Consider the following 21,841-nt stretch of genomic DNA (forward strand, 5'->3'; position numbering starts at 1 on the left):
TGTTAGCAATACAGGGTAGACCTGGAAGGTAATAATGAAACTTTCCTATACATAATTCATTCAACAGATGTGCATAGTGGAAGATAACAATCTGAAAAAGCTCTTAACTCTAACTTAACCTCCTTTATTACACAGGATATAGGTTTTTGTTCTGCAGCATTTAGCAGAGCATGGGCTCAGAATTAAACATATGTTTAGGTTCCTAGTTCAGTGAAAATCAGTTTCAGTATGTTTTTAGGTATAATGGGAGGTCTAATGAGAGGCAGAATATGGTCAGATCAGTCATATAATTGGGTTATAGCTCAGCACTGTCAGTGGTCATGACAAGTTCAGAGAGGTCTCTTTCACAGAGCTATGAATTACCAACTTGTGCTTTCCATCTCTTTACTACTTTCTTTTAAACTAATGATCTGTGTTGGAGCATTAATGGTATTGTTAGTAAAGTGTAATACAGAGAACTCTTGTCTTTTCAGGAGCTGCATAGATTATAGGGGCCAATAGTGGAGGGCTGATGTGATTTTCTTTTCTTCTGTTTCTGAGGAATGGATCCTGGTCTGCTCTCCTGTGGAAACCTCTAGAAGAATGTTCATAAAGGTATAATGCAGCTAAATACCTGGATATTAATTAAGGATTGATATATAAACTCAAGGTAAGTGATATTGCTTTTTAGAATTTCCTTTTCTGTTTGTTTTTTCCCCCCCCCACATTCCCTGCATATCTGCTTTCTCCAATTTCATATTTTAGATTTGTATTTTCTTCTCTTTTTGATTGAATTCAGTTTAGGCTTGAGTTTCCTTATTTTTCCTTGTTTCCAAATGTATGTGGGGTTTTGTTTGTTTTTGAAAGAAAATAATGTTAGAAGGTAAACAAAAGGGCATTTTCTTTGCCATCTCCCCTGACTATGTACATGGCTTTGACAAGTAGGAAAGAAAACCTACAGAATGTCCATGGCATGTAAAATGTACCATAGAATGAATCATTTTCAGCAGCCTCGATGCAGTGGGAGATGTTCTGTTGGGAACTGGAACCATCCACCTACTTCTGCTCATTACACTGACACTGCTCTGTTCTCTTTTCTGAACTCTGAGAGTTACTTATCCACCCACATGCTTAATCTACAGGAACCATTCTGAAAGGTTTGTTCCTTACCCTATAATCTTTTATACTTTCTACCCTTTTTGTGTCATCAGCTAATTTAGACTATTTTTAAAATTAAGTAATATATGTTAAACCATATCAATATAGGGTTTTACTTGAAGCCATAAAATTCTAAAAATTCATATTTAAGTAAATAAATATATATATTACAACAGGCATTTTATACATATAATATTGATTATATATAGTTTTCTGTGAGAGATTATAATTAGATTTTTAATTTCATATTTAATATTTCAAGTACTTGAAAATTTGCTTTCTTACTATATTTTTATTATAAAATGATTTAATTAATTTTAGAAAAAATGGTTAATATTCTTTAATGTTATTTTCTCTAGAATAATTTTTTACATTTGGTAAAAGCAATGAAATGAAGTATTAACAATTTCAGAGCAGAATATTGGATGTGCTTTTGAGAAGCAAAAATGTGAAATCTCCTGCATGTGACATGTTTTGTATTGGCTTTTTGGTGGGTCTCTCTTCTTCTTTTCCCTGTTCTCTCTTCATTTTTAAAGCAACTTTCCACCTAAATAGAATTGCAGCATATAAGATGTTCACATACTCTTACTTGCAGCAAATCTGGTAGTTGAAATTTTCACAGCTGCCGGGAATTACATGTGTTGCCCATCTCCCCTGCACTCTGCAGCTGTGCCTGCTCAGGAATTGTGCTTCTGTCCCTGCTTTCCATCTACAAAATGCTTCCAGTCCCCGGGACCAGCTTGTTCTATGTAGAGTTGGTTCATCAAGGCAGGCAGTCCAATGTATTATAAACCAATCCGAATTCCTAATCTCAAAAAAAACCTTAGTAAGGGAAACCTGCCCTAACAGTAAGAGAAGCAAATTATTCCTGAACTTCATGCTATGATGGTTGTGTTGCTCAAATACCTTATTTAGCAAATAGGGTGCTTCTGCATGTAGCTGGCGATCAGACAGTCCCCAGCAAAAGGTGTGATGGAGGTTATAAAGCCTCTGGCATAATTTAGTGATTGATAATTTGTGTGTATTTTGTGCAAAGGGCCCCTTTGACATTTTCTTTCCCAGGTACCTTGACTGGCGGATGCATTTTACTGAGATGGATGCGGATTTGTTAAATCACTCTTTTACTTTTTCAGCCCTTTCATGTAGTGTACAAGGCTGAGAGAGTAGATTAATACATACTCTGCTTTCTAATTCACTGTTTTTTTCAGAGAGAAAATGTACCTAGATGAGTTTGCCCTTGACATCTAAATAAGAAGTTTGATAACAAAAGCTGTGGACAGCTAAGCACATCTGGAAGATAAGTGCAAAAATGATAAACCTGGTGCTATAACTGCATTCAATCTATCCTACATATGTGCCAAAGACTTCCCTCTTCCCTTGCTCGTGCTTTCATAATTCATGGCTGTAATTCACCTGGGGGTCGCTGGTGCTCTGTCAACGTTTAATTGCTCTAATTACCTTATTACCTGCTCTGGTGAAGTGGTAAAGCCTTGACATTTCACATTTTCCCTAGGAATATGCATCTGTGGGATATATCAGTCTGTAGTTGTTAAATACAGAGAAAAATAACTCAGTTAATCCAGTTTTTCAGTTGCATAAGTCTACACTGTTACTGATTCCTTACACTGGGCTACTGAGCCCCTTGTTTTCTCAAACTGTAAATCTTTGTGAGAGGTTTCCTCTTTAAAATTAATCTACTTAGTTATGAATTTTTTAGTGAGATGGGAAGGCTAAAAAGGATGTGTCAAGTGATATTTTTGCAGGCTAATCCAATTAAATTAGAAGTCACTTTACACAGGGTTCCATTGAGTGGCAAGGGAGAAGCATGGCCTCATCAAGCAAGAAAGTTACCTTGTTTACAGATATTGATGGTCAGAGATCATAGTGGCAACTGCTGAGTGACACTTCAGGAAAAACTGTAATAGATGATGTGATTGCAAGTTAGACTTTAGAAAAAATGACAAAAAAGCATTTTTTTCTGCAATAAGTGGTTTTTTTCTGTGTTGTGGATTTTCCTTGCAGAAGAAGAAGCTTCAGTCAAGTGAAACTTTTGTGCAGTAAATGTTTCTGTAGTAAAGAAAAATGGAAGAGTTGAGGATCTTAAATGCCATTTGCTGTTAAGAATTATTTCTTTAATGCATCTTTTGTTTTTCTTTAACTTCTCAGAACGTTTTATTTCCCACTCCCAATGTTTGCGTAAATGTTTTTTCATAGCTGGGTGATGCCAGTTGATAAATGGCAGCTACTAAAGAAAAATGCTTTATGAGGTAGCTGTTCCTTCAATTTTTGAAATAAAATTACTCCTGAAAAGCTAGAGAAGGCTTTGTGTTAGCTTTGACTGTAGAAATGAAAAGACAAGCAGAAAATAGTACAATTCTACTAATAGCAGTTAAATAATGCCTGTGCTCTTAGTGTAATGGGACAAGTACTACCAATTTTCTGTTTTCTTTCACTGGATGAAAAGGAAGAGGATAATTTTATTTAATCAGGTGGACTTAGCTGGATGAATGCATGAAGGGAATGGTGTGCAAAAAGCACTGCTTTTTAAGAAGAAGGATCATGTACAAGCTCTGTTCAGCTCCTTGGAGAATTTCAGTAGGTGTAACTACCAGGATTCAAAGGACCAAGTCAATAAACTCCTGAAGACCAATGTCTCTCTCTCCCCTCTCCCCTCTTTACCTCCATATGTAAAGAGGCAGCATGCCTGTTGTAAAAACAATCACACGCTTTTCATCATGTTAGTGCCCTGTGTCATTCAGAGAAAAGTCATTGTTGTACTGATGATGACAATAACAAAGCCACAGGAGCAGGAAGAAAGCTGCTTATTGTGAGGCCTTAGTGTTGGAAGGTCTGCTGATTGTTTGGACAGAGAATTCAAATATCAGGAGAATAGATAATGCCAGAGAAAAGCTGGAAAACATTATATCTATCAGCCTTCATCAATATTGTTGTGATTTAGGCTCAAGGAGCATGTTTCTTCATGTCAATATAATTTTCAAAGTCTCACTAAGCAAGTATGGATAAAGCTCTGGGCTGGGATTGGCAAATGTGCGCCTGAAGCTTATCTAAGGCATTGGGAGATTTGCTGAAAGTCACTTATCATCAGTCTATGCCACATTTTTTTATAAGCTAAGGCCTTATGTATTAATATACTTCTAAAGATAGTATTGACATATGAAATATCTATATTAAGATGTACATATTGCTATTTCCACAATTTTTTACATTTAAACAGGTACCTTAAAAAAAAAAAAAAAGCTAATTCTGCAGTTATGTTCGTGTTGCAAAGCTGGGATTTGTTGAGAGACACAAAGAGAATAAAGACATACTTCTGGTATTTTTACTTCTAGACTGGTGAACCTGGAAATGCTTTTAAGTTCCCTGCCAGATCAGGGCAAGTTTTACTGGATGCCAGTCCTCATCTCTGTGCCTTTATTTTTTTGTGGGGAAATTGCTCATGTGCTTCCTTCTCAGCTTTTTCTCCCAAACTGGTTGGGAGAGGGGCTGCTGAAATTTGCTTTCTAGAGGAGACCCCTTTGGGAAGTTCCCTCCCAAATCTATGCCAAGCCAGGACACATACATAGCTGGAGTTTGTAGTTTTGTGACACAGTCAAGCCAATGAAACTCTTTGGGGCTTCTGAAGGTGGTGGTCTTACCTTACTGCCCTCCTCCCAGTCTGCAAATACTCAGATTCTTGTCTGATCAAATGTGAAGTCAATTAGTGATGAAGTCAGGAAGTTATGTCAGCACAAAACTGTTCAAGGTCTCTTGCAGTTATTATTTCTTCTGGTTCATCATGTGAAATTGGCTTATCCTTGGAATCCATTTGAAATCCACCAAGAGAAAAAAAAATGCAGGGAAAGGCAGTGAGCTCCATTTCTACATTCATATTTTTGCAAGATCTGTGAAGGAAAATAGAAGAATAATAATGAAGTTATTGAGTACTCTTTCATATTTTTGAAACAACAAAAAGAAAATTTGTACAATTTTGTATTTTTGTGTGTGTTTGTGCTTACTCTTTGAAGTGAAACCCATGTTAGAATATCTTTTTAAATAACCTAGAAGGAAACTGATGAGCAGGATATCTGTCGTTGAGAGTGCAGTAGGCTATGTACAAGCTTTGGAAGGCATTTTCTTCAACTAGCTTTGCTAAGACACTTTTCCTTTGACCTGCCTTAACTCAGTCTTTTCATTTCAGTGTCTGGAAATGGTTTGTAAGAATGCAGAGTTATTGGTTCTTTCTGATGCTATGCTGCTGTGAATTGCATAATACGAACACGTGTATCTGCATCTGATGGAGCAGTAGCATTGATATGAACAGCAGCACTGTGTTCTTTGCATCATTCCCTTCTGCCAGGTGTGGAGGAGGAGGAGACAGTCTGTCACAGGCGGGTTTCTGCAAAAGAAGAGACTGTGAGGAAAAGTGGTAGGGCTTCCTACACAACCTGATTCCTTTTCTTGTGGTGCCGACTCCCACACTGCCTGGTGCGCTCTCATTAGGAGCTGTCTGCTCATTTCCAGTATCTGTCTGATTCCTTAGAGGACCCTATTAAGATGCATGGGTCATGCAAAAGCAAAATTTAGTAACACTCTGAAAACAGGACAAGTGCTGAAGCAAAGGATCCTTCTCACATACGGTGTACCAGGTAAATTCACTCTGTGGCAAACTACTTTTCTTCAAATTATCAGAAACAGTTTTCTCTGATCCCAGCAACACTATATCCCTGAGAGGATCCACAGAAGTCTGTTTTTTTCAAAAAATAAAACGTCCTTGATCCCTACTCATTATCACAGTTTAATAGACTCCATCTTCTCCCTTCCAACAGCTTTAATTTGTGCTTACCTTAAAAATAATTCCCAGAATTTTCTTGCCATATTTTGCCCTCATAAACTAACCAATATAAGATACTACTTGATAACAGGATTACCTTTAGAAAAAATACTAAAAAATATTTTGATTTATAGGGGATGTGTAAATTGTTGCAAATGGGTATAATTTCTTTTCTCTCGTGCTGATTGCAGTAATAATGAATTTCACTGTTGGTTAAAAGTCAATTCACTGTTGGTTAAAAGTGCATCTCTATGACACTCTTATTTATAAATTGATATAATTCAATTTAACATTTTGGATAGTCTTGTGAGCTAAGAAATTTTCTTTTTTTTTACCAGTTATGAAATGTTTAGCCTTCACTTGCATGTGTTCAGCAAGGCCAATGCAGCAAATGTGTCAAAGGAAAATCCTGCTTTAAGGTAGCCCTTATATGTGCCTTCTCTCTCTGCCTTTTTCTCTCCCTGCTCTCTTATAAATGCTCTCATATGCAGGTACTGGAAATGGATTCTCTTTTTAAAAAGATGAAGAAGAACATACTGAAGCCCAAAATTATTAGTATGCTTTTATACCTCTGCTTTTTCATTCCATAATTTAAGATGTTTGAATTAATACTGTGGGATTAACTGGTGGAAGAAAAAAAAAGTAGTGTATTTATAAAATGGGGTTTAAAGAGACACCAAAAAGACTTTAAGCATAGTCTACACTGGCCTTTGCAGTGCTGTCACTTTTGTTGTGCTAGTGAATTTCATAGGAGTGCTGGGTTTTATTATGTATGTAGTTGAGGCTTAGTAGACTAGAAGAAAATAATTTCAATGGTCAGACTCTTTTTGTTATGAGTTTTCCTGTTTTTCCTTGATATGCCTTGTTATTTGTTGGTTATTTTTTTAAAGGACAGTAATTTTGTTGGCAAGATGATTACTTTGGATAAAAACTAATTCCTTTGAGTATGAAAGTAAAGTGTTGGATTTTCATTATAGATACAAACAAATCTAGGAGAAAGCAAATGCTTGGGAATAAAGCCTATGACTTCATATTGCAAATAAAAGATGTGACTTAAACTCTTCTTTCAATGATAGCCCATAACCTGCACTCTGAGCAAATGCTTAGATTTCTGGACTTTTGGGGAAGAAGAACCTCTTCCTTTTGGTCTTATGGATAAACTGACTAATGGCAGTTTTAAAACATAGAGCTGTTGAGCCCACCCTTAGAATCACATAATTCTAGAATAGCTTTGGGATGGAAGGGACCTTTTTAAAATACGTGTGCAGATAGGGAGTTTTTGTAGTGTTTTCATGCAGCTTATGAATTCCCCATGGCAGTGGCTGGGAAGCAGACACTGAGATGTGTGTCCCTCTGGCAAGGTGGCAGCACTTCCAGGAAGAGACACTAGTGGCTCTGATGCTTTACCAGGAAAAGAAGAAGCTTCCAAAGATCTCTTAGACACATTGGATGAAAATTATTTTCTCAGATCAGACAGTCAAACTGTGATTTGGCTTCATTTTTAGGTACTTTGTGTGGTTTTCTTAAGTGCTGATATGGTAGTTTTTGTAGCTAGAAATGAGTTCCTGATGAGAAAGCATGAAAAATTGTTAGAAGAAAGTGTTTTTCTGATAGTCTACTTCTGATACTCAATCAGACTAATTAAATAAATTCAACTAATCAGCTTCTGATAATGTTTAGAAGGAACTAATTTGCTTCTCTCCTATTTGTTTTGAAGTTATGTTGTCACCACTGATGACTTGCATTGGTTTCAATTATAGAACTTAATATTTAGCTAAGACCTTGAACATGTGGTGAAGAACTTAATGAATAATTACACTCTTCTACCCAGCTTTTAAATTGATGTGTTTGTTTTGAGAATAATTTCTTTTATTTAGAAAGAAAAACAAAGAAGATTCTTGCTTTTCCTTGATCTTGATGTCTTTTTCTGTCCCATTTTAATAGATCACCTTTGCTATATTTCTTAAACTGATAAAGATCTAAATATGGTATTGAAAGCAAGGAGGTAGGTGTGAGAGGGAATTAAAAGATTATTAGCATACAGCAAATCACTGGAACTGAAGATACTTTGCAACCCTTTCCTTGATTGTCCCTTTGGGAAAGAATCATATCTGTTTACCTAGTCTGTTCTTAGCTCAGACCTCTTAGGATTTAGAGGATATTGAAAACAGCAATGTGTGGAGGCCTGATATATGCTAGAAGGATAAGGATGCCTGTGTTTTGCCATGAGAAGTGGAATTATATCTCAATTCTGTGCACAACAAGCTATTTATCATGCTCAGGAAACAGCAGTAGGTAATAAACCTGAACCCTTTGCAGCTAGGAGACTGTTTATATATCCCAAAACCTTTTTCTTGTGAAGAAAAGATTCTCACCCTCATGTCATGTTGCATTGCAGTTTACTGTGGAGTGCTGCAGAGATTTCTTATTTTAGCTTGTTGCATTTTATCTAAGGGTAACTGTTGTATATTAATTTGTTGCATCAAATTATACAATATGGGTCTGAACTCATAAGTTTCTCTTTCCTTTGGGTTGTTTAAGGTGATTTCACATTTGTTATGAATTTGCTAGTCCTTTTAGGGACAAAACCATCTAGCCTTATTGGGGATCAGCAATTTCTTTTTTAAAGACTTCAAAATAGTCAGCTAAATGGAGTGTGAATGGGGGACAGCGTTGAGGCTTCTGGTCAGTCAGGTATGAGGAAGATACTGGACTCCATTCCGACTCTGAGTGAAGGCATTCGGATTTTTAATACCTGTGAAGAAACTCTGATATAAGGTATGTCTCTCAGACAAAGGTGTTTAGAGGTAATGTTGCTATGGGGATATTTGGGCTCTTGAAGAAGATCCTAGGCTGGGCATGCACTAGTTTAGTCTAGCATGACAGAATTCAAACTTCTGGGGAAGAGGCTCAAATCCAGCTCTGTGTAGGATGCCACATAAGTTCAGGGCTGCTAAAAAAGGCCAGATACTACAAGACCACTTAAAATAATGCTGCCAATATGTTTAAAGGCAAAGTATCCTTCCACTGGAAGGATTGACTCAAAATAAAATAACAACAATAATAATAATTATTAATAATATTAATCCTTGCTAATGATGATGGCATAAAATAATAATAAATAATAAATTCACTTTTTGTACAAAATTGTTTCCATTATCCTATGTCTTTTGTGCTACAAGGGAGCTGGCTTTGCGCATGTAAAGGTTTTAGCTATTTCTAGTAGTAATAGACAATGAATAATAACACAATTATTGCATATTTTTTATTAATAATTTTCATGTGGGCGACTCTAGTTACATGTCAGTTATTAGGATTAAAGTTTACTGTCTCCATCCCCAGAATTGGTTATAGATGTGCTAATAGAGAGACATCTTCTAACAGCTGGTAACTCTATTGGAAGTGAGTAAATGAGTAAAAGAAAGAGTGATGTATCCATTTTTCTCCTAACACTTCTCTTGGCCAACCCAAGAGACAAGACTTAGTAGACACTACAAAATACAATTCTGGCACATAAATAAAATTCTATTTGGTTTTGATTCATCCTTTGTTATTCTCTTCATTACTCTTTTATTCACTGATCTTTTTTATAATAGGGATTTCATCAAAACTCCTAATGTTTTCCTTGAAGATGATTATTTACAGTGTTACATAATGATTTTGTGAACAGTATAAATTTCTGTATCTGTGTGTGGGTATGGTTTTTTGTGATTTTTTTTCTCTCTTTTTTAAAAAACGGTGTGCTCTGCACTCCAGTAACATCATTCTTTTCATACAGCTTAACTTATGACAACTGTAGAAATGATGTTCTAAGAATGAAGGGAAAAGGAAAGCTAGTTGGATTTTGACAAGAATGGACCAACCAATAGCAAAAATAATTTACTTTCTTTTGACATAAGTGTGTCAATTTTTGAAAAGTATTTACTACTGCCAAAGCTAGACTGATGTTAAAAGCTTTACATTAACTTGACTTTCAGAGAGAATTGAAGTGAAATTTTATTTTAGGCTTGTCCAAACAGTATTTTCTTTCTATGTCTTATCTTAATGAAAGATTTTACACTATTTTTACAATTGGTTGTAATTTTTTTCATTTGAGAAGTTTTCTGTTCAATCTAAGAAGATGCTTCCCTGCATGAGTGAATTTTTTTTTTCTTTCCTTTTCCATTTCCTTCCTTGTGAAAATGGGAATTTTTCACAAGCAACAAAAAATTATTAAATGCCCCTTTTCATGTCAAAGTTTGATTAATTTGCTGGAATGAGAACATTCCCTTTTAGCTCTGCTTCTGAAATCTAACACTGAAGAAACAGAGACTTCTTAGCTCTTCCAAATTTGGTTCATAAATGCATTGGAAGGTTAAGATGTGTGGTGTTTTTGCCATGTTTTCTGCTTCCACCTAAACTGTTTGGAGAGAGAATGCTGCTGTTGATTCTCTACAGAAAATTTATACAGAAGGATATTTCACTGTCTAAAATCCTTCAGCTGCAAATTTCTCTATATTCCTTCCTGCTGTTTTGAGCTTTAATTTCACATAAAATTATAAAGAATGTAAATTAGGCTCATCAGGGGCCAAATTATATTTTATTTACTTGAACTAATGTAAATATATTGATCTTTAAATAGTTAGAAGGCTGAAAAATATTTTTAAATATATCTGCAATGTATGTTTTAACATAGTGTCAGTACATATACATAAGCAATTGTACAATAAATTCAGATGTTAAAATCCAACTAACATTTCTAAGATTTATTTTATAATGCTGAAGTCTTCTGATTGCTTTTAGAAGATTTAAGTTTGGTCAAGTTCTAAAAGGTAACTCGGCTAATTCTGCCACTTTTCTTCTTCATAAGGTTGCATAGAATTAGATCAAAAAATACAATAATCAGTTTTATCAGAATAGAGAGAAATGTTGGATTTTAGTGAGTGGAATATGCTACTTTACTTTGTCTTTAAACTGTATAAGCTACAGTGAGCAGAAAAGCAGAGGTGGGTTGGTGGGAATTTCCTATTGTCAGCACTCAGATTAGGTTTAAAATGATGCTGAAACTGTGGCCTTATCCTTGAATGCTTTTTACTGCTGTCATGCCTTAACCCCAGCCATTCATCAAGCCCTATGCAGCTGCTCACACACTCCCACCAGCAGGATGAGGGAGAGAATCAGAAGGGTAAACTTGTAGGTTGAGATAAAGACAGTTTATTAGGGTGAGCAAAGCCACACACACAAAGCGAAACAAGGAATTAATTCACTTCTTCCCATGACCAGGCAGGTGTTCAACCATTTCCAGCAGAGCATGGCTCCATCACGTGTAATGGTGACTTGGGAAGACAAATGCAATCACTCCAAATGTCTCTTCCCTTTGTTCCTTCTTCCCTACTTTGTACACTGAGCATGATCCTGTATGGTCTGGAATATGCCTTTGGTCAGTTTGGGTGACCTGTCCTGGTTCTGTCTCCTCCCAATCTCTTATGCACTCCCAGTTTCCCTGATAAGGCAGCACAAAGAACAGAGCTTGGCTCTTTGTAAGCCCTGCTCAGAAATAACAAAAATATCTCTGCATTATTACTATTGTGTTCAGCACAAATCCAAAAAACACAGCCCCATATTAGCCACTGGGAAGAAGATTAAGTCTACCCCTGCCAAAAACAGCATAAATATGTTACCCATACTCTGGAATTGTGTTTTTATTTGGTCACTTATGCTGGAACCATGATGCAGTAGGGAATGTCCCTTCATTACCCTGAATATCTATGTTTCTTGAAAAATATAGCTCTATATAAAGAGTATCAACAGAGAGATTATTGGAGACTGATTTAGAGTGATATGGGTAATGGTGATAATATGGTAAATCAATGTAGATTTTTCTTATTGTTTTTAAAGGAAAGTTTCTTATATTTGTTCGTTTGGAGGGGTTTTTTTGTGGTTTTTGTTGTTGTTATACTGCTATTTTTCTGAGGTGTCCTACCATTTGCTGAAACACAGTCAGGAATCCATGCATTCATGACAGACCATCACCACCAGAAGCGTGAAATGCTGGCAATATCCATGAGCAGTGAGTGGAAATCTTGGAAATCTCTTGATATGACCGCCCAGCATGTTTGATTACCTTCTGCACTCCACAATTAACTTCAGTTTTCTTCTTTTTTTTTTTTTTTTCTTTATCAGTAGGAGTTTATACTAAATTTTTCCCTTTAATAAATGCCCTGAAAGCCCCTGGAGAAAATTCCAGTCTCTTCAGAAGTAGAACCACATGCCTGACATGTTGTAAGGCCAAGAGGCTGTAAAGGAGCTCTCCACAGGCAGGCACCATGGCTGGTGCACAGGCTGCTGTACCAGCTGTTGAGTTACAGTTCTAACTTCAAATTTTAAGGCACTGTGTCCCTGCTTGCAGCCCTTTTTTCAACACTTCATTCTCTTGGGAGAGATTTTCCAGCTTTCCCAAAATGGTATGATCATTGGACCTTGACAGCTGCTCCTTTAACAGCTGCTATGCCTCTGACCACTGACCTTCTGGCTTCCTGTGCATCTGCTGTTGGTCAAAAAGATCAGTCTAAGCGTGTGGAGAACCTTGCTGAATGTACTTTATCTGACATTAATTAGCTCCTTCCAGTACAACTAATCAAATACACACACATACACAGATCCTCTGTTACTACTAATTTTAATTAACATTTTTATAAGGAATTTCTGTTATTAATTAGTGGAAGAGCATCTCTTGTGAATGCTGCTGTGTGTCTGGCAAAAGAAAGAAAATTGTAAAAAGAGAGAGGGACATTAATGAATAAAATCTAGGTAAGCAGTACATCAAGATACCAAATCAAGCTTTATTCAAGTTTACTCCCTGATGAATTTTCCTTTATATACAGAAAAATATCCTTATGATTATGGACTAAATGACTATATACAATCGTAAAATATATTTATTGGATGAATACCTATCTGAAGGAAAGCTCTTTTCATAAAAATGGATTTATGAGTCTTGATTCTTCCTGGGTAAGCAGAATAGGTTTTTGTCTGGTTGTCCAATTTTGCTGATATTGATCAGGCCACCTGAAATCACAGTGGCTAAGCTCAGTGGTCAATGGATTGGAGGGTTCTGGTCGGCAAGACGCTTCTCCAAAATGTTCCCCTTTTCTCAGCTTTCAACTGCTGTCATCTTCTTTCTTTTGCCATTTGAAAAAAAAATTAAAAAATAAGCTGGTACATCAGCATGTCTCACTAAGTTTTATATTGAGGAGAACAGGAAAGTGTGATAAGAAGCAAATACTGTCCTTTAGATTTCCTAAATTGCCCTCAACAGTCTGCGACATTTTCTGTGACTATCAATTGCAATGTGCAGTAGCATATCAAAGGGCACATGGTGCCTTGAGTAATTTACTTGTGTTTCTGTGCTGTGAAATCTATATTCAGAATATTGTCTTATCCCTTGCAAAAAAGGGGAGAGGATGGGGAAGAAGCCCTGTAAGGAAATATTACTGCTTCTACTTGCAGTTCACTAGAGGCTTTCTGTTTGGTTTGGTTTGGTTTTTCAATGGACTAATCTGCCCTTGATCCTACGACTATACGAATGGATTTCACAAGTCATAATTTGTATACATAACCTACTGTCTATATAAATCTTATTTAATCTTTTATCCAACTTCTTTTTTTCTTAGTTTTAAATCTCTCGGTGTAAATGTAAGGATTTGAGCCTTAATGTAATAGTGTTTGTATGCTTAGCTTGTTTCTTTTTTTTTTTAACAATCTTGAAGACTTTCTACTGTGCTTCTGACTGATTCTCATATGAAAAGATTAAATATTCAGAGAAAGATGTAGAAAATTTGGCCATATGTGGGGTTTTTTTGTTTGTTTGTTTGTTTTTTTCAATGGGATTGATTTTTATTGAGAAATAATCCTTCTGTTTTTCTTCCCTATATATCAGGGCTTACCTCTAATCTTTGAATCCAAAGCCTCTAAAATTGCTTTAGATTTATTTTTTAATTTTCTTTTGTAGATTGGCATGTATTTCTAACATCCGATTCCATATTACTTATACTGTAGTTTTAACCTTAAACTTCTGAGAAAAATGAGTTATATTCAAAGTAATATTTATTCCTAAAAAAAAAAAAATTATTGACATTTCTTTTATCCTCTAAATTGATTCCTTTGACCTTTTTTGTAAATTTTGTTACTATTGCTGGGTAAGGTGGAAGGAAGGAGGAGCTGTATTAGGTGAAAAGGTAGATAACCAATATTTTTGTAATTTTTGTTTATTTTGTATTGTATTAATGTGGGAATGAACCTAGTTAAAACTACAGCATTTTAGTGGACGCAAGTTAAGAAGGGATCTCTGAAGGAAGTCCAAGTTTGTGAGCCTAAAATTTATAGCAGGAGACATGGCCATATGTTTGCTGTTGTCTTAGATGCAGCAAGCTGATCTTATTCCGTTGCATTTTCCTTCCTTGATCTACCTCAGCCGAAACAGAAACACTTTGCTTCTCATCCAGAATGGGCATGAACTCACCTGTTCAAACTAAAGAATTTTCTCTTGTTCCCACTTTTGTGGGTTTTTTTTGCCTTCTCTCTCATGAAATACATGAGCATCCCTGAATACTGAGCATCAGCCCAGAGCTAGAGTTTACATAACATAATTCTTTACAACTTGTGGGCAGAGCTGCAGCAACATTGTACCCCAGTGCTGTCCAGGTGTGCAGTGTCCCTTATGGAGCATGACAACACATTGTCTACGCATCTTTGGCAAGGCTTTTCCAACACAAAGGATTCTATGAAATAGTACTAAACTTCACTAAATGTGCTGCTGTATGTTTTTGATATCTTTAATGTAGCCATTTACAATGATGAGTTAAATCATGTCTGCTTGGTATTTACTGAGAATATCTCCTTTTTTCCTCTGGTTTGTTTTTGGTTTTGGAGTTTTTTGACAGGTTAGTTTAGAGAGATGGTCTCAGTGATGTAAAATACCTCTCAACAGAAAAACTGATTATATCTTTAATGGTTCTAACTTCAAACACAAGGAAGCCTATTAAGAAAAGCGCTGGAGTAAAGGAAGATTTTGAATCTTTAGTTCAGCTTGATCTTAGCAAACTAAAAGCTAGGGGAAAGAAAAAATTGCATTATACACTCACAGGATATTATACTGAATAATCTTTGTTACTCAAAGCTTTATGAAGAAGTCATTAAGTTTTGGAGGGTTGTGTTTTCCATTATGTCTATATTCTTGTTACATTCATGTCAGTGTTTTTAAAATTTTTTAAAATTGGTTTTAAAAACTTTTTTTATAAGTATTTTTTTATAATTCTTTCTGTCTAGGAGAGATGATAATATAATCAATAACATGATCAATATGCTGTGCTTCCTTTGTAAGAAGGAAGCGACAATCGGCTTGTCTAGTTAAAGCCAGTGGCCAGGGTTAGCCAACATCAATTTCTTACTTGTTTTTATTAGTGATTTCTCTGATAATTAGAGGTAGGAGAGGAAAAAAGTTGAAAAGTCTTTTTCCACGTCTTTAAAATATGGGTCTTTATGGGTCTTTGCACTAGGATTCTCTCCATTAGGTCAAATCAATTCTTATATTTATAAAAAAAAAATATATGTTAATTTTGATTTTCTTCACAGATAATTTCTCATATGTAAACAGCCTCTGCAATTTCTTCCCAGGATTTCCTTACCTATCTTTAGTGATATGCCAGGGAGAGCTAAAAGTGCTTCCTTTGAAAACATGGGATCAATAGGTGGTTCAAAGCTGATTAGGTGAATCTACCAGCCTGATAAGTTCCTTTATGAAATTTGGCTTACAGAAAAATATAGAAGGGCTAATGATGGGGAAGATATGTTACTGGCTTTGGCTGCAAACAAGTGATAGGAGCCTCTTGTGTAGTTTTCATGCTTTCTTAGCAGTTTGTTACCTGCATTTTGGCAAATAGCTTCTATCCTCTCTAGCTCTTCTTGCCAGCCCTTCTTCCGGCTCGTGTAGTCAAACCTGTGAGCCCAGATGGGGCTGCTCTCTCTCCTCTCTAATCGTTCTGCTTTGAAACCATCTGTCTAATGAATAATGGTAGTGCTTTTGTACCATGAGGAAAATAAGTGTGAAGCAGTTAACTTGCTATCCTTGGATGCTGTCCAATAACTTCCTCAAAATAGGTCTAGTCCTTGCTGAATGGATTTTTCTCACCTTGTCACACGTGTTATTACTGTTGTGTTACTTAGGTTGAACAGATGTTGTGTCTACATGGTTGTATCATGTGCAGCTTTCACACTTGCTCACTGTCTTTCAGATCACTAAATTAATATATCTTCTATTCAGCTTTCTAATGTTTGTCACTCCGCAAAAGGTATTTTTCTTTAGCTAGTGATAATTAGATACCTGGTTAATGTGCTCTGTGTATTTACTCGTTATTAGAGCTTAATCCCAAAGTGACAATACTGTCTCTGCTGTTAACAGGATGAAATCTCCATACATATTCTACTTCATTAGTTTTCCTAATCATTTTAAAGCAATTGCTCTGAAGATTTCTGGGTGTGATTTCCAAAAAATGCCTGATTCTCGCCATTTCCTGACTTTAGTCTCCCTTTCCAAGGTGACAATTTTAATTTTCTTTTGCAGTCTTAAGCATGGCTGAACTGTACACTCTGTATCCAGTTTACACTGTGGGATGCTATCTGGAAAGTTTCCAGTTTTCTTGGTCAACCACAGGGTATGTGTGTGCCAGAGCAGTGAGAATGAATGTGCTGCTGGTCCCCAGAGACACTGTAGCACCATCTGTGAAGAAATGTTATGGAAGAGGCTAATTTAAGTTCTGCTTTGGTTGGATAGACAAGAAAAAGTACCTGTCAATATTTGTAAAGGTAAAGAAGATCAAAGACATAGAGCAGACTTCTGGAAATTATTTAGAAGCAAAGGTAAGAATTAGGATTAGTTTCTAGTTAGAGAAAGTACACAAGGAGCTCTGGAAATTTAATATAATGTAGCTTTACTGCTAACTAGCATGTGAATACAGGAGAGCACAATCACAAAATCATTATGGTTGGAAAAGACCGTCTAATCTAAGTCCAGTTTTTAACCAATCACCACCTTATCAGCTAGAGCATATCACTGAATGCCACATCCACTGGTTTCTTGAACACCCCCAGAGACTGTGTCTCCACCACCTCCCTGGGCATCTATTCCAAAGTTTTACAATCCTTTCCACCTTTATTTACTTCTGCAATTATCACTTTGAAATGTTTATCTATCTATCTATCCAGTAGTAAATGTGCCAAGACACTGATGTTTTGTATTAGCTCAGTTTTTCCAGAGTTCAAAAAACAACTTCGAGACATTTCAGCTACATATTAGGATTTTTGAGTAGGCTTCAGAAAGGAAGATTTATATGGATATTATCTAGATTAATTTCTTATTTTTGTAAAATTTAAACTTTAAATACATAATACTGTACATCACTGGGCTGCTAATAGGCTTTTTTTCTTTCAAAACTTGATTCCAATTTATTTTTAGCTACATGCAGTTGTTGTGGCTTAATGCTCTTCTGCATCTAACTAGAATTTTTCTAAAAATGCTAGAGAGTAAAATTTCAAATAAATGCAATTTAAATTGTACAAAAGTATTAAAATGAAAATAAAAAAGTTAAAGTTGAAAATATGCCACCTGGCAATTCTATTCAAAATTTACTGCATGGATTTTCAGGTTTACAGACCTGCTACTCAGGTTTTCAGACCTTAAAGAACCAATAAGCACTTACTCCTCAGAGTCCCTTATATGTGAAAGTTTTCAGAACATTCATTAATTTGCTCTCTAAATCATGTCTGTTATCTTTCTGCAAACGGAGCCTTGTGGTAAGATGTTTAGCCTTTCTTTATTGCTAGGAGCGCATGTTCAATTTTGTGATAAAATGTACTAATATGAAGTGATGATTTTTGGAACTTTGGAAAATAGTGCTTAGTTTGGAAGTATCTTTTGTTACAAAATGCTGTGAAGATGCATGCATGGCATGTTCTCAAGAGCCTTTTGAAAATAGAGTTTATCAAAAAAATGTTACTCCATACAGGGAATGCTTTGTGTGAGCGTCTTTTCATTATGAAGCTTATGAAAGTCGTATCAGCTGCTGTAAATGAAGTGTTGTTTTCTTTGTTTGTTTTTAGTGATCAATACCAAATATATCAAGCATTCCTGTACGAAAACTTCAGTGGTGTTTATAGTGAAAACAAGGCATTTTTCTACCCAAAGCACCTCAAGATTAACTAACTGATATGTCATGACATGGGTGATGATTATCTGAAAGGTCTTCTTCCTCCTTTCATATTTTAACTAAATACTGTGAGAGAGACATGCAAGCAGAATTGTCTTATTAAAATATGAATTTTGCATTTATGAAAAGCATAATAATTTTTAAACCTTTCATCATGAGTGTTAGATTACTTGAAAGTCTTGTATTCATGGGTCGAACATCATCCATCCAAAAGGAACAATTAATGTGAAGAGAGCCACAATTATGGTTAATGAATTCAACAGACATTTTCTCTAAATGCTTTTAAGGTGTTAAACAAGGTTCATCAAACCAAAAACTTGATAGAAAGCAAAAATTGATAATTTAAGGTAGGTTTAAATTAACCATCAAAGTGATTTTAATTTTTTTATTAATATACTGTGTTAAGTAAAAAGGCATATTAATATTTTTCTTTATCCAAGAATCAAATTTGTATCTGTCCCTGGTACTGTTGGGGAAAAAAAAAATTAATAGATTTTTGCTATAGCAACACTTTCTCTTCACTTCACACTTCATTTTAAGCCAACACAGAATCTTCAGTGTTTCATCTAAGAGGAAACTGCACAGGACAGGGAGATGATAAAAGTAGCAAAGCCCTATCTACACTGTATTGGGAATTTTCAGATAGGTTTTCCTAGGCAGATTTTCTGTTTTCAAGTTGGACCACTGAGCATTAGAGCATTTTAGTTTTGAGTTTGTAGTGTATAAGATAGGAAATATTAGAATTGATTTGACATCAATTATTCCTTTGTCTGATATAGATATACAATTTTTAGATGAAAGAATGAAGCAAAAAAAGCTTGTATTGCAAGCCATGAAATTTACTGAAAAGTTGATATACCCAGGAAAGTGTCGCTTATGACAGGTTTCTTTGCCTGAAAGTTGGAGTTCCTCTGTATGACCTATTTTCCTCAAATATTTTTCAATTCGAGATCCAAAAAACCTAATTGCCAAGGCTACTTTAAACATTCTCTTCATACTGGGAATAAACTGATGTTCAACCAAAGTCTGGAATGCTTTCTCACAATGCACATTATAATGCTCTTCTGCTTTACATAGTTGGTTTATTTAATTTTTTTTTTTTTCAGTGCTACAATAAATATTTTGGTTTTGTAATCCAGGATAGCAGAAGAGGTAGGAAATATGCAAGATTCACTCCCTAAATCACACTCTGAGATTATTCAAATAATGATGAACAACCATTTACCTGCTTGTCTTGCTATGAAGTTCAAGGTCAAGATATGCTGATATTACAGTTACTAGGGAACCTGGAGAACTGGAAAATCATGGGCAATTAATGACTTTGAGAACATTAAAGAATTGCAGATATTGCTGGAAATTCTTCCAACAGAAGCTCTTACAAGGATACTTAGAGTGACAATGTAGTATATCATTTTTAGTAAAAGAACATTCCGTCCTGGCTGCCTCAGGAAGCCATGAGAAAATGCTGAAGAGAAACATGCTGATGAGACATCAAATCTTTATTCTGTAAATCTAGTTCATTTTCAACTCCAAAACATTTGAGTGTCAAGTAACAAACTTATCCCTAAATTTGTTTTCAGTGTTCCTATAGTTACAGAAAGTTTGTTATGGTTTCTCCAGAGGACAATTTCAAAGTAAAATTTTGACCACAGATTTGCTGCTCTGCAGGTGAGTACTGCTATTCTGAGCTAAATTACAAATTTAGCAAATATTCTGTGCTAAATTACAAGTGACAGATAAAGCAACTTGCTCTATATGAAACTTGTGCTGTTCAGAAAAAGCAACATTTTGGCAAGGTGATTGTTCTTTCTGTGATATGGTTTTGGAGAAGAAGGCAGGGTTTGTCAGTATGGTATTGTCAATATGTCTGCTTGAACTCTGTGATTCCTGTTGGCTGTTCACTCAGTAAAATGTTTGTCATAATCAAGAACAGGATATCTTCCAGCAACTATACACAAAATATAATTTTGCAACATATTAAAATAAGATTATTTTCAAATTTTGTCTTTGATATATATATATATATGTATATAAATATATATACTATTAAAAAAGGTTGGATATCTTTAACTTGTGCAAAAGGGTTGCTTATATTCTTAGAGGTTCATTGGTAGATTTAAAGAGTTTTATTTTCTTTCTTTCATTACTTTCTCCCATTTGCAATGGATAAAGGAAAAAAGTAAAGAAAGTGGAAAAGTTAAAAGGAGTCAGACAAGAAAAAGGAAAAATTTAATCCCTCAGACATTCACTTAACTGTTCGCTAATCAACAATATGCAAAGATTAATACTGCCATTGTTTATTTCAGAAATATGTAGCATTTTGAAACAGGGTATATGCTGTATCCCAGTGAAACTGTGAAACTGGGCTGATGGACAGTTTAAACCTCTGTATTTACAACTTCCTGACTTTTGGATCCATTTGTCCATTTTAAGCTCAGCAAAGAATCCTGTGCTCATGCTCAGTTTTGAGAAGTACTGCCGTGCTTGAGAGATCTTGTGTAACTGAGGCTGGGTGTGACATGAAAATTGGATTTTTACCACTCTTACCATACACAGTTTACCAATAAAAAAATCTTTTTTTTTTTTTTTCAACGTAGAAAGAGCAGGAGAATTCATCTAGTCTTTAGTAAGTAAAACTAGTGGTTTCCTAGAAAGCAACCTTCATGACCAATGAAGCTGGCAAGACATTTTGCTATGCAGCTCTTAGACAACACTGACTCACAGAGACTAAAACTTATTACAAAACTCCCTGGTTTTGAGAAATCCTTGATTTAGAACAAATACATCTTCTAGAAAAACTTTAAAGGTTTCATATTTTTGCTTTGAAAATAGAAAATCATGCTAGTAATTCCTTCATAATAAAAATTTATAAAATTTGAAATTAAACATGAAAACAGTGGAAGAAGAAGAATTGAATTTAATTGAAATTCAAACTTTGGTTTAAAAATAAGTTTGGCCTATTGCAGAATGAGGGTTTTTAAGCTCCAGACTTTTTCAGTTTTCTGGAGAAAAGTTTTCTTCTCTAACCCCTCTGTACCATCCTCTATACCTATATTTTTTATTATTTTTATTGTTTTTTAAATTTAAAAGTATACTGGGTTTCCAAGTTTGCTCCAGGAGTGTATTTTTGTATGACAAATACCTTAAAGGAACTCATGAGGGAGAAACCCACCGACAACAGGATAGTCCCATTTCTGAGTCTCCAAGTTCACACTCTGTTGAATTGCATGGGATTTTCCTCATCTTTTGCCTTTTTGTTAACTAGACCAGACTAACTTAGCTAAATGGTAAACTTTTACTGAGATGTTGACTTTGCTAAAGACTTGAAAATCAGAAATTAGTGGAACTCCAAGAGGACTATCAACTCTACCTGCAACTGCTATAGGCAATGCCCTAATTCCACACTCTTAAGGAACCATTTGTTTTTCTGATTTTTCCATGGCTTTTTTGTTTGTTTTATTTACATTTGCTGTTTGCATTCTCATTTCTTCTAAGAAAATGTTCTTCATCCATAAATTCCCTGGAAAAATCCTGACTAAAAAGAAATCAATGGCACAGCTTTCACTAATGCCACACCTGAACTTTTCCATGATTCCTTGAAATTTCCTAGCACTTTTAGTTTCAGCCTATC

General features: G+C 35.3%; 2 long non-coding RNA genes across 2 annotated transcripts in view; one reads left to right on the forward strand and one right to left on the reverse strand.

Annotated features, from left to right (window-relative positions):
* Positions 1-698: 698 nt before the first annotated feature.
* LOC140682393 (uncharacterized) lies at positions 699-6,116 on the reverse strand. The gene is made up of 2 exons (XR_012054063.1): positions 5,154-6,116; positions 699-5,039 (listed from the first exon to the last, which is right to left on the reverse strand). It is a non-coding gene; the product is annotated as an uncharacterized lncRNA (long non-coding RNA).
* Positions 6,117-6,877: 761 nt separating this feature from the next.
* Positions 6,878-21,841, forward strand: part of LOC115493829 (uncharacterized) — a 42,108-nt gene continuing 27,144 nt past the window's right edge. Inside the window, exon 1 of the long non-coding RNA XR_012054062.1 lies at positions 6,878-19,878. This is a non-coding gene — a long non-coding RNA (uncharacterized lncRNA). The remainder of the gene's footprint in view (positions 19,879-21,841) is intronic.

Source organism: Taeniopygia guttata, chromosome 2 (assembly GCF_048771995.1).
Source record: "Taeniopygia guttata chromosome 2, bTaeGut7.mat, whole genome shotgun sequence".
Classification (NCBI taxonomy): Eukaryota; Metazoa; Chordata; class Aves; order Passeriformes; family Estrildidae; genus Taeniopygia; species Taeniopygia guttata.